A 13,744-nucleotide genomic window follows, 5' to 3' on the forward strand; every position below is an offset into this window, starting at 1 on the left:
TGAGTTAGGTTTGGGCTTGTAATTTGGGTCAGTATATTTTTTGTAAATGGAATTTATTTATTTTTTTGTTTTTGTTTGGGCCGGACAGATTTGGGCCCTTACAATTCATATTTGTTAAAGCTAGTGAAATATACTATAAGATTAGTTTAGGAAAATCTAGACTAGTTCAGTCAAGCTTGCTAGCACGACTCAAATGATGAGTGGCATAGTGGATAAAATAGCTTAATTTTATCGGGATAAATTTGTGAAGGCACAATGGTAGATTTAGCCAATCATTCAAGAAAATGAAATAGTGACATGCCATCATGAAGCACACATGAGACAATCACACAAGTTTTTAAACATGACATCATGTTTAACAAACCACTTGTACTTCATTCCATTCTTATTTTTATAAACTTTTTATTTTTTAAATATTCTTATAATTTTTTAATTATTTATTGACATGACATATAAGATAAAATAGTGACATGCCATCATGGAGTACACATGAGACAATCGCACAAGTTGCCACGCCAACATCATTGAATAATTAATGTTTTAATCAATTTTTTTGTTAAAAAATAATTTGACTCTTTTTTAAAGGTTAATGACTAAATTTAGCTCACAAAAAGAATAGTAATCAAATTGACAAAAAGAAGTAAAATTGAGAGCTAAATTTATCATTATACCATTTATGGGTGTTCCTAGTCTAAGGTGGTTAGAAAATTTTATGCTAATTTGAATTCGGCCTGTAATGAGGTTATTGTACGAGAAAGAAAAGTGGCTTTTGATGCAAGAACTATTAACATAGTTTTTGACACCCTTGGCATTGTATAGATTATTAAGTTGATTATGATTTGAATGAGATAATTAAATCATTGACATAGGGTTGGGATACATGGCAGTTTAGTTAGAGTGAAGGATAACACTTATTTTAAGTCGTGATTTCCACTTGTAAACTTCAAGTTTTTCTTCATGTTCATATGTTCTATACGGCTACCAACTAACAATACAAATAGTTGTATGCGTAATGCTCGATACTTGTACATTACTTTTGGCAGGGAAACCCATCAATGTGAGGAAGATCATCAATTCCATGATTAAACTGTCGGCACGTTCTAATGATAGCTTAATCTCGTTGCAGTGTGAGAAACCATGAGTAGTATGGTCCAAGTAAAAGAGAAATTGGTGGATGCCAACATGTAGCTAAGATTTAACATGGAAGCACAAGACCAAAGGCAATTAGAACACCTACAGATATAATTAACCAAAGGACATCGTGAAAAGCATCAGATTGAGCTGATAGAGAACGGCAAAAGCCATATTTATGATCTTCATGAGAATGAAGAGGAGAGGATGGAAGATTTAGCAAATTTGTCCTCATTTGAGGGGCTTGAACTCAATTCTATTTTTATTTTTGGATTTTGTAATAATTATTTTGTTACTTTAGGATTTTTGTGGCTTTGTAGGCTCACCTTAAAGATTGTTTGATTTGATTGTGGAGAGGCGACTGCCCTTAGTTGTAGATTCAAGCCTAAATAGAGAAAGTTTGTCTTTTCTTTATGCTTTTAAACATGGAGGGCAATGCTTAATTTAAGTGGGGCTTTACAATATTTTCTATTTTTAGTAAATTACGTTAATTTTTTTAAAAAATCGAATCTAGGTTTGCGAGTATTTAGCAAAATTATTCGATGGTTGCAAAGTAAATAGCATACGAATTCTTGTGATGAAATATTATTTGAAAAACATGCTATGGATTGTTTTACATGGTTAGATTATAAGTGAAGTTTGGAGCTTTCATTGGTATATTACCTTGTCTGTCTCATAGGAGGTGCATAGATTTATAATAAATTGTAAACGAATGATGACCTCTCTTGAATATTTTTAAGCATGATGTCTAGAATTCATTATTCTATTTTCTTTCAAAATAAGTAGTTCCAAATGCACATTAAATTATCTGTCTTTCCAATTATGTGAGACTTTCGAACTAGCCTAATATTATTTCTGCAAACAAAGACGTTAATATGGAGATCGAGAAAACCACCAAATTCGGATATATATATATATATATATATATATATATATAGCATGTCTTTAACTTCTAGTTCTGGACTGCATAATCCTTATTATCATTGATAATATTCGGAAGGAACAACAAAGAGCCCTTGTTCAAGATTTCCAGCCACCAAACAAATGGACCATTCAACAGTAGATATGTCCCATCCACCATCATAATGAGTGCCTTATGTTGAACGAGCATCCGGCTGATTCTCAGGCATACCATTTTGGAATTCTGGTAGCTCACTATATGCCTCATTTAATCCAGATAAAAGTGGGAATTTTGCCTACAAAATAATAGAAAAAAGAGAAGTCACGTTAGCAAGAAAATCTATTGGAGCTGAAGCATAAAAGAGATATCGACTTCAAAAGTTCAAACCATGGAAAACTTTTATCAATAATGGAATTCTAGCATAAAATGCCAAAGATTTTAAATGTGAAGCAATATTTCTCCCTCTAACTCACAAAAAATTTTGAAACCTAAGAGCAAATAGAAAAGCCAGAGATGCATACATTTTGTGTGTGAGGAGAAGAGTGGAAACTTCAAATGAGTTAAAAGTGAACAAATATCAATTAGATGGAGAAAATAGTAGTTAATTGAATAAACAAATTACCAGGTCAACATTGAATAGATTAATCCCAATATGAAGCTGTGGTGCTAGAAACAAATCTACCTGCAAATAAAGTAGAGGTGATTATGGGTTGGGCTACCCGGCCCGGTCCGATGGCCCGCCCGAAAAATAGAAGGGCTCGGGTAAAAATATATGCCCGAAATATGGGTTTGGACAAAAAACGAGGCCCGTTTAGAAACGGGCCAGGCCTCAGGTAAAACTTTTTTGGCCCGGGCCCAGCCCGAATTATATATTAAATATTTTTTTATTTTTAATCAAATATATATATTTTATTTTTAATCAAATATATATTTTATATATATTAAATATATATAATATGGGTCGGGCCAGGCCAGGCTCGGGCTTACCAATTTTCTTTTGGGCCAGGCTTGGACAAATTTTTAATCCCATATTATTAGCCGGCCCGGGCCCGGGCCTAGAAAACGGGCTTAAAATTTTGTCTGGGCCCGACCCAGCCTGGCCCATGATCATCTCTAAAATAAAGTCAACTAGCCATATTTATGTATATATTCAGAACATTTCTAAATAAATAGTTCTACATATTTCTTATTCTATGGTACATTACCGAAATGCAAAGGCGTATATAGTTCACAGGTTGAATAGAAATTAGATGTGAAAAATAGAATGTCGATAATAACAATATATCGAAAAGAAAAGAAAAAGGAAAATAAAGAACACACAAATTTTTACATGGAAACCCTTTCGGAAAAAAATCATGGGCAAAGGAGAAGATAATTTACTATGTCGAATTCGAATAATTCAAAAGGAGTATAGACCACGTCTGTTTATAGGTTACAAAGACCTTATTCTAATCAACAGCTAATAGAAGTAATACAGATTTTACTTGTATTAAACTGAGAAATACCTTATTGTTTATAGGTTGAAATACCCTATTCAAAACAATATCAAACTGAGAAAGTATACTTCTATTCAGATTTTACTTGTACAGCCCATACCGTACCACGGGGGCCGCACCCTGATTGCAACCCCCAGTCCAGTATCTTGCTTAATGGGGATCTATGATGGGTTGTGGCCTTCACCCTCACAAATCCCCCTATTTTGCCACTATTTTTTTTCTATAATGAATTTGGATCATATATTAAACACTAGATGATGCCTTACTTACATTTTCCTAATCACATATTGTTGCATGAAAGTATAACAATTTTTGTCAGATCTTCAACTGCAAACTTTGTAAGCAAAAAGACTTTTTTAGTGCTCATATCCTCAACCCCCCCTTTCCTAACACTTGGTTGTCTCAACCTAACAAAACAATCAAACCACATTCATTCAAAGTGATGCCAAAAACCCTTTGATCTACAATATGCAACAAAGATACAAGCATTCCAAAACTTTGAACACATGAACATTTGTGCATTAATTTTTAAGATTTTAGCCCAATTTTATAGGCACAATTGAGTCTAAAATTAAGCGATCCAATTTAAAGAGATTAAATATTATGCTTTAGTAGGAGTTAAACCTTATCCGTTCATTCAGTTGTTTGATAGACATATCGATTAAATGTTTATCATTATAAATTGATCCTCAATTGACTTATTAGAGCTGCACAAAAGAAAATACAAAAAATTTAGACTCCATTATTTAGGGTTAGTGTAATTAAGGGAAAAATTAAGAGAAAGAAATCAAATTATCATGGTATTCTTCATTAAATCCAATGACTGACACCAATTTCACACCAAGCAAATCTTATATTTTATTCAAATAATATTATTCTAAAGGTCCTATAATTATTATTTATGAGATATTAAGTTTTTGGTTCGCATAATATCAAAATCATAAAGTTTTACATGCGGTATCGATCCAGGTTGAAGACTAAATGATTTTTCATTGATTGATATGGTTTTATTGTACTTTTTATTGTTTTAAATGAACTCCTAATCTTCATGTACAACGATTATAGGTTAGAATCTCTAATTTTGATCTATATTGATGTTTTTAGTTTTAAGTATTTATGTTAATGTTTTTTAAGATTTTACGAATATAAGTCAAATATGTATTATAATATTTTGCATTTTGTACTATAAATTCACGGACCATGAGCATGGGTAAATATAGCTTTAAAAGGGTTAATGTGTGAATTGATATTATATAGTATTATGTATCCTTGATTTAAGGTCGAGTGTTTTATGAATAAAATTCTCCCTTAATTCTTTGAAGTTGAGACATTGAAAGTATAAAGTTTTTGTTTTTTATTGAGAGAGAGAATGAGAATGTGCCTTTTGCTTTGATAATTTGATGGATGAGATTTTCAATAAGAGGTTATGGATAAATTTCCATCATGCTGCCATGCTTCTGAAGGAGTAAATGATACTTGGATTTTATTGCTTTAGTATGCAATTGCTATTTATTTATAGCACTAATTATATTTAGATTAATAGTTTGTAAATTTGATTTTAAACTTTACTATAAAATTAAGATAGGTTGAATTATGAGGTTTTAAGTATTTTACACAAATAAGTATTAAAGCTCTTGTCTTCTAAAACTGAAATTGTTTAATTTGATTCTCTGTAATGTATATAATTTATTAGTCATCAAAGTGGCCAAATTAGAAAGTTTTCTAGATGTCAATTAAATTATGCATGTCTAATTATCAATATCCATGAAATTAATGAAATGCTTATAATGGAAAAATGAATAATTAACTTTTACTATTAGAACTTGAATTTACCCAAAATGAATAATTTATTCTAGAAATAGTGAAAACTATAGTGACAAATTAATTTATTTGTTAGATATATACTTTTGTGTCTAAAGACAATGTATATATTTGATGTTATTTATTTGTCTATTAAAGTTACTAGCATTCATTTATGATAGTATATTATAGCATTTACCTAAAGGAGAATTAAGATATACTTTAAATTGTTTGCTTACGTGGATTCATAAAGTAAATTTAATGTTTTGAATTATGTATAGTTTTGCATTTACCTATTATTTTGTAGTCATATCGCTTCATTCACATGCATTATTTATTGTCTTATTTAATAGGTCAAACTTCTTTAAATGAATTGAACAAGTTAAGTTCCATTCACATGTTTTGAATCTTGACTTAGTACTATTAGAAGATAAATTTGCTGCTATTACTAACATAAACAATAAGGAAGAGAAGTTGTACCATAAACAATGTGAACGATCTAACAAATTGAGCTTCTTTTTTTTTTTTTTGAATGACTATTGCAAACAACATTCAGGCCAAAATTAGACAAAGTAAAAGTGCTAAAGAATATTTTATATATGTGGAAAATGTTTTCGTTCTGCGAACAAGTCACTCATTGGTATTTCAATAGAACAACTCATGACCATGAAGTTTGATAGGTCGACATATCATTAAGATAACTAATATTACAACAAGGCTAAAGACTTTGGGATGATGGTTGATGACTATTTTTTAGTGCAGTTTAATTGAACTTACTACTTCCTAATTATGATCCATTTCAAATTAACTATAACAATATTAAAAATAGTTGGGATGCTAATGAATTTTTAGTAAGCTTGTTCAAGAGGAGGTAGGATTAAATATTCAAGGAAGTTATTCCATCAATCTTGTAGTGAATGACCTAACAAAGGACTTAAGGCAAAAGCCAACAAACTTAAGCAAAAGAAAAACACACCTACTAATGTCTTTAATGGTGAGAAAAAGGAACGAATGGTAGATAAATGTCACTTTTGTAAGAAAATAAGACACTATAAAAAAAAATTTGCCCCCTCTTCTCCCCCCCCCAAAAAAAAAAAGCAAAGCTTAGTTTAAAAAGAAAGGTAATTTTTATGCTTTCGTATGTTTCAAATCAAACTTAATTGAATTTCCTAATAATACTTGGTGGTTTGATATTAGTGCTACTACTCATGTATCCAACATGATGCAAGGATTCATTATGATTCAAACCTCTAACTCAAATGAGAATTTTCTATATATGAATAACCATATGAAGGCTTTGATTGAAGGCATAGGAACTTATCATTTGGTCTTGGATACTAGCTGTCACTTAAACTTATTTTAGACTTTTATGTAACTTCAGTTTCTAGGAACCTTATTTATTTTTCAGAGCTTGATGTTTCTAGGTTTAATGTTAAGTTCGGACATGGTTGTTCCACTTTATTTAAGAATAGTATGTTATTGGTTCTAAAAACCTTATTGATGGTTTATATAAATCAAAACTTGATAATTTTTGTACAAATCCTTATTTGCTAATTCTAACAATGTTGGAATTAAACATAATATGCGATATGAAAATTCTTCTTACTTGTGGCATAAACATTCAAGTCAAGTATCCAAAGAAAGATTAGAAAGATTAGTCCAAATGAGATTCTACCAAATCAAGATTATTGATCTTAGTGTATATGTGGATTGTATAAGGGAAAGCAAACCAAACATATTAAAAAAGTTGTCACAAGAAGTACCCAACTTCTTGAAATAATGCACAAATTATATGTCGACCTTTTGATGTTTTACCTTTTAATTCAAAAATATTTTATCACTTTTATTTATGATTTTTCATGATATTATTACATCTATTTACTTAATGAAAAATCTCAAGTAGTAGATGCCTTTCGGTATACATTAATGAGGTTTGAAGGCAATTAGATAAAAAGCGAAAATAGTAAGATGAAGTAGATGTGATGAATATTATGGGAAATACACTAAATTGGGACAAAATGCAAGTGCATTTGCAAGATTCTATAAGAATGATGAAGTTAGTGAAAGTGCTTCAAAATAAGTTGTGGATATACAAGAAATTAAAGTAGATTTCTATACCTATAAGTTTTCCTTTATCCGCCACAATCATAAATGTTGTTTCAGTAATTTATTAGCTTCCTAATAATGATGAACAACATTTAAATGATGAAACACCCATAAAAGAAACTAACTCAAAAAGGTTTGATGAAATAAAGTACAAATGAATCAAAGAAAATTTACTATTCATGATGATTATGTGGTTTATTTGCAAGATTCATATTTTGGTATTGGAATCAGTAAAGTTCTAGTTTCGTTTTCACAAACGATAAATCGTAATGAGTCTGGCAATAAAAAGACTTTCTCAATGATAGTTAAGAATCTTTAAGAATTATTATGACATTGGTGGCTTATTATGATTTAGACTTGCACCAAAGGGATGTGAAATTGTAAATGGAGATCTTTAGGAAAAAATTTCATGTGGACCAACTTGAAGATTTCTCAATTGAAGAAAATTGTCATATGGTGTGTATGTTGGTATTGTATCCTAAGTGTAGTATATTCGTTTGTATACTTGTATTTTTTTCGAACAATTTGGTTTAATAAAATTATCCATGAATTACATTAATACCCTTTTTATATTGTCCTCAATGGTTTTCGCACGTTTTTGCATTCAAAGCAAAATGGAAGTAAATATTAGCTCACTAGTTATCTAATGTTTAACTACTATTAAACGGTATTACATGGTTGGATAATAATATGGAAAGAAAACTTATATTATAGATGACCTAAACATGTCCTTAGTCTAATCGAAAATGAGCAAACTGATTGAAAGACTAATATGTCATCTATCAAGTCTAATTAGAGAGATGTTTTGTATTTAGCATCAGAGCGAATGACTCCCAAAAGATACAGACATAAATGTGATTGACTGGACTAAAAATACATCAGACAGAACCTAAGTAGTGACATTCATAGTGTGACATACTGTAATCCTGAATGGATGGTGGATATGTAGGTATGACTCGTATACTTTGATGTAAGTAAAAGCCTAAGTTCAAAAAGATATGGAATCGAAAGTTGGTATGTTGGGTATACAACTTCTATAGTCTATAGCATTATTCACAATAGTGGAATTCATAACCCAAGAAATCAGTAAATGATATCCTCTCATTGACATTACATGATAGATGAAAAGTAAACGTGGTGACGGGTCATTTGTCCTTATGATGAATGGTTTTATTACTATTCGATAGTAATTGATTTTTCATAAAGAAAGATATAATAGTTACTATGAGATAAAATAGGATCATATTTGGAAAATAGATTTATCTCAAAGATATTAAAGATATCCTATGTGGGTAACACACTTATGGCAAGGTTATTGGACAAGCACTGATCAAATAGTTTGCGTAATGGTGCGTAATGAAGAAGAGCTCAGTCACAATATTATAATGGAATGACTTTGTAACTAAATTAGTTTATAATTAATAGGTGAAAAGTTAAACTTAATTATAAATCATTTGATCCCTAATTGCATATGTCCAATCGTTCCCTCTACTAGCTCATTGAAAATAAAATCAAATGAACAAGAATGGATAGAAATGATAAAATTAGAGAAATTAGTTACATTTGGAAATGAATGTGGTTTCTCACTTGGTAGGAAATGACCTAAGAATTAATTTAAGTTTTTGAATTATTATTTAAGTAAATAACTGAAGTTCAAAATGAAATTAAATTAATTAGTCATTGTGAACCCATTGAATATGAAAATTAAATATATTTTCTCACGATTCTTTTACATAAAGTTGTCATGACTTTAAAGGAATTAGAATTTGGTTGAGAAAATTATCTAATTATCTAACTAATTAATTTAAATTAATTTAATGAATAATATTTATTTTGCGATAGGAAAATATGCCTTGGGTTGGAATAAATTATAAAGTGTTAGATTAAAAATTCAAGAAGCACATGTAATTGGACCCACTAGGGTTAGCCGCCCCTCTCTCCTAGTAGAACTAGGGGACTTGTGTTTCTACTAGATAAGTATTATTTTATTCTACTAATCTAATCAGTATCCTTATGTGTCTCTCTATAAATAGGTGACATTGATAGATCTATTCACACATAAGTTTTCAATATTGTTATTCTGCTAAAAAATAGTCAGAATTTATTTCTAAGTATAAATTCTATTTTCCGGGGATAACAATTCTACCTATTTCTATAAAAAGAGAGAAATTCACTTTCCTATTGAAAGTAAGAAAGTTATTTTTGGTTATATGTTTGATTCGTGATTGTTCGAGACCTCACTTGAAACGATTCATGGTACGAGAATAGCGGAGAAGGTCGTTAGGTTAAGTCGAAAATGACAAGGATCCGTCTCGCACAAAGTACAAGTACTTTTTTAGAAAAGTTTATCGCTATAAATATTACAAACTAGCTCGGTTTTTAAATTTTTAATTTCCCATTGTGATAGATAATCATTTTCAAATTAATTGTTTTCCAACAATGTAAACTTAATACATCAATTTATGGACTTAAACAAGTTTCAAGATAGTGATACATCGAGTTTAATGATGCCATTAAGTCTTTTGTTTTTCATGAAAGCATCATTGGCAAGTGTATATATCAAAAGATCAATGGGAGCAAGTTTATATACTTAATTCTATACATTGACAATATTTTGCTTGCTGCAAATTATTTAGGTTTATTGCATGATACAAAAGTTTTCTCTTAAACATACAAATGTGAAGGAAATAAAACGTACCATGATATATCACATTGATTGTTAGGATTATTTCATGCAAACATATCTAAAAGTTATAGAGAGATTTAATATGCATAATTGTTCAGAGGAATTGTTCCTATACAAAAGGGGATAAATTTAGTCTCATGCAATGTTCAAAGAATGATATAGAATAAAAAAATGAATCAATTTCTTATTCTTATTTCATGAGCAGTTTGAACAAATAATTACATGCTCATTTATAATATATCTAAGTAGTTGAAAGTAAATTTGAATTTACATTTTTTTTAGTGGATGCCTTAGATAGTAAAAATTACACTTTTGGCTATTTTTTTATTTTTTTATTAAAAGAGTAATATCATAGGAAAGTGCTAAATAATATGTTATTGCATCATTTATGATGGAAGCAGAATTTGAGCCATGTTTTGACGCTACAATTCATGAATTATGGTTGTAGAACTTATTTTAGGACTTGGGTAGTCGACTTGACACCATTACCAAGTCGCTAAAAATTTATTGTGATAATTTCACAATAGTATTTTCTCCAATAACAACAAATATTTCAAAAGTGCAAAACATACTAAATTAAAATATCTTGTCGTTAAGAAGGAAGTTCAAAAGTAAAGAGTGTCTATAAAACACATTTGAACCGATCTCATGATTGTAGATATGTAAACTGAAGTCTTACAAAACAATGTAAAGAACATACATAGAATATCTCCGGGTTGTATTAATGAATTATATTTTATGATAATGAGACACTTTGAACGTAGTTATTGTGTTTCTTATATAACATTGACCTATTTTATGCTTAATGTAATTGTGTGCGATAAATTTTGAAATTATTTGAAATAGGAAAATCTTTATAAGATATTATTGTGGTCATGATTTGATATGTATATTACTTAAAGACCTATTATATATTGAATTATAATGTCATAGCATATGGAAGGGGTATGTGATTTAAACTATATACAAACTTCATAACTCACAGTTGCAATTCACTATAATATGATAATAATGGTCAATGTTATATATTTATTCTGCGCATTCAACATTTATTCTATTAATTTTATTTTTTTTACATTGAGGCAGGTGGGAGAATTTAATATTTTAGTCCAAATTTATTGACTCAATTAAGGGTGGGTTTGGATGGGCGATTGGGTGCGGTGCGGTACGTTTAACTTACTTTCTGTCACACGCTACAGTATCGTTACAGTATCTAATCTCACCGCCACCGTTGTTTTTACACTAACCGCAGGTAAACGCACCACCCATCCAAACTCACCCTAAGTCTAAAATAAAATAGCCCATTTTAAAATGTTTAAGCATTATACTTTAACAGAAGTTAAATCTTGTTTGATCATTCGCTTAGTTGATTAATGTATTGGATTAAAGGTTAAATCATTATAAATTGATCTATCTCTATCTACCTATTAGGGTTACATAAACAAATAAAAAAAACAACTACAGAAAAACTATAGACTGCATCACTTAGGATTTGTGTAATCAAGAGAAAAAGTCAAGAAGAAATCAGTTTATCGTGGTGTTCTTCTCTGTCAAATTCAATGGTCAACTCCAATTCCTTATCAGGTAAATCTTTATATTTTGTAAAATTATATTATTCTAAAAACCCTAAAATTATTATTTATGCAATATTAAGTGTTTTGTATGCATAATATCAAAATTATAAAATTTTACAGGTTTACCATGTAAATTGAGCATGAAGTTGTATATATAAACAAGAAAAGATGAAACAACCAATGAACCTTCATCTCCAGTTGCATATCTTCTAGCATGATCTTTTAATAGCTTCTTAAGTGCTGAAACAAAGAAACATTAATCAAATCAAATGCTAAATCCACTAGAGGAAACAATAATCCTTATGGTATTTAATCTTAGGAGGATGCCTTACTAATCACTTACCTTCAAAGCCTTTCTCAATATGAACTTTTGTCCAAGGAATTTTCTCATCTGGACTTACTTTTTCCTCAATGTACTCCTAGAAAGGGGAAAGTGGCAACTCAAATGCAATTCCTATATATTTTAATAATACCAAAAAAGAAGATATGCCTGCTTTAATAAATAAAATGAACGCATAAGAGAGATGAACCAGTACAACTTGATTCTAAAGAGGCTGAATGCTAAAGCAAACAATATTTGCAGCCTATAGAATGATGTGAGTACTCATCAGTGTAGAGAAAATTAGTTAAACATATTTATTTAATCATACAAAGCTAAGTAGGACAAGGAAGAAAAAGGGTAAAGAAAAAGTGAATCAAAGAAGGAAAGTAGAGACCTGGAAATTGAGTGCCTTCTTTACAGGATCAGATGGCAATAAAGGGTGTTGAGGGTATTTCTCCGCTAGATACTGTCGGATCAAAATTATGATTTATCCAAAGCAAACCATTCAAGCCAAGTAATGAAAAGAATAGGGTAGTGGAATAGGAAAATGACCATGAAAATTGCAATTGTCTGAAATGATAATGTCACCATCCACCAGCACCGGCACATACCCAATAGGATTTAGCTTTTGGAATTCTACCCATTTTCCAAGTTTCCACAATGTTTTAATTACAATAATTAATGAATTAGTGCAACCAGAAAAAAAGAAAAAATAGTTCTGACCAGGATTGAATTGCTCCCCCTTAAGTAAGTTAACAAGTATGTATTGGTATTCCAGACCTGCAAAATGAAAAGAAAGCAGAAACTAAAAGTTGCAAGTAATAGACTAAAATGGAGAAAAGAACCCATAGGAAAGCTACCTTGACGTTAAGGGCAATAATGATACGGCAACAACAGGAGCTCCTGTTAATAAAATCTGATTGTTAATAAAATTGGATTGTTTTTCGTATTTCTAGGCAAATAGTTGACGCACATCAAAGTTTTAGTGGTTGAAAATTATGGATTTATTTTGTTTCGATTTTTTCTCTAGTTGTTAGCGCCTATTTTTAGTTTTTTTTGTTATGTAAAAGCCTATATAAATCGGCTCTATGAATCAATGTACTCATATATTAGTTTTCCCTTACCTTATTATCTTTATCTTATTGTTATCTCTTTCAGTAAGTTAACAGTGGTATCAGAGCTAAGTTAAAAGAAGAGTATTTTTGGTGAGAGGAAAAAAGTTCCTACGGCTTCTGAAAATTTTGTGTAACTAGCTATTCCACGTTTTGATTGTCACTATGATCATTGGAGCATGTTGATGGAGAACTTCTTACGGTCTAAGGAATATTGGCATGTCATTGAGCACGGTGTAACAGCACTAACAAATGGAGAAAGGCTTACAGAAGCACAGTAAAAGGACCTGGAACGGCTGAAGCTGAAAGATTTGAAAGCAAAGAATTACTTATTTCAAGATATTGATTGTTTGATCCTGGAAACCATTCTTTTCAAAGAAACTTCTAAAGATATTTGAGACTCCATGAAGACAAAATATCAAGGTTCTTCCAGAGTGAAGCGTGCACAGCTTCAAGCCCTACGGAGGGACTTTGAGGTTCTTCAGATGAAGGATGGTGAGTCTATTACAGACTATTGTGCACAAACCATGGGGATCGCAAATAATATGTAATTTCATTGTGAGAAGATAAATGACACAACCATTGTTGAGAAGATACTGCGGTCTTTATCACCAAA

At 30.4% G+C, this 13,744-nt stretch overlaps 1 pseudogene; it reads right to left on the bottom strand.

The window, feature by feature from the left end:
* Window positions 1-2,225: 2,225 nt before the first annotated feature.
* Window positions 2,226-13,534, bottom strand: LOC105775243 (glutathione S-transferase zeta class-like; annotated as a pseudogene).
* Between the last annotated feature and the right edge of the window lie 210 nt (window positions 13,535-13,744).

The sequence above is a fragment of the Gossypium raimondii genome, chromosome 10, assembly GCF_025698545.1.
Source record: "Gossypium raimondii isolate GPD5lz chromosome 10, ASM2569854v1, whole genome shotgun sequence".
NCBI classification, from domain to species: Eukaryota; Viridiplantae; Streptophyta; class Magnoliopsida; order Malvales; family Malvaceae; genus Gossypium; species Gossypium raimondii.